We start from the raw sequence: 902 nt of genomic DNA, 5'->3' as shown, positions 1-902 counted from the left end.
AGAGGGTCTGGCTGCTTCTGCGGGGGGCCTCTGGTGTCATGTCCAGCGGGGCTCCTGTGCTTGCAGCCTGCAGGAGGCAGGGATGGCAGGGATGCCCAGGACCTTCTCCTCCTTCCCTCAAAGAGGGAACCCACAAAAGCTCCTCTGTTTGGAGCACCACAGAAAAGCAAGCAAACAACTCCCAGAATTCCATAGCAAAGAGCCAGACAAGAGTTAAAGCGGGGAGGGAAGCTCACAACCTGAAGGCACACATTACATGCACACACACAGGAGCAAAAGGGTGTCAAGCTGCCAGAAAGGGGAAATGGGATGACAGCAGAGGACTTTTCCTTTCTAACCGGTTTAAAGAGCTGCAATGGCTGCAGGGGCTCTGCCCTTGGCCCAGTCCTCTCCCTTTCCCTCCGCTTGAAGGGACCTCCGTGGAGCTCCCTTAATGCCCAGGCTGCCAAGGAGGGGACTCTGCCCTTGGCCCATCAAGTTACATAGGTTTTATCCTATTTTCTTCAAACATATGCCAGCATATGAAGCCCCAGCGTTTTATAGGGGCTTGCCTTCCTTCCCTCCCAAGAGAATCCTCGGACTCCCTTCGGAGGGAAGACAAGCTGGGGGGGGGGGGGCGCTTGCCTTCCTTCCCTCCCAAGGGAATCTTCGGAGGGAAGACTTCTCAGTGAGGCTGAGAAGCACTCTCCCGGCCAGAGGCCCTAGGCTTACTAAAATCCCCCACCTCCCTTCCCCATAGAAATCAATCCAAAAACTGAGTTTAAAAGGAGCAGAGGAGAGCCCTTTGGGTCTGCATCTGGGAGAGATTTTAAACTCCGTTTTTGGATTCTTTCCTATGGGGAAAGAGGGGAGAGAGAGAGATGGCAGGACATCCCCATAGCCAAGCATCCTCTGCTCCCCCC

The sequence above is a fragment of the Sceloporus undulatus genome, chromosome 8 (assembly GCF_019175285.1).
Source record: "Sceloporus undulatus isolate JIND9_A2432 ecotype Alabama chromosome 8, SceUnd_v1.1, whole genome shotgun sequence".
Classification (NCBI taxonomy): domain Eukaryota; kingdom Metazoa; phylum Chordata; class Lepidosauria; order Squamata; family Phrynosomatidae; genus Sceloporus; species Sceloporus undulatus.
This window is presented reverse-complemented; position numbering follows the sequence as displayed.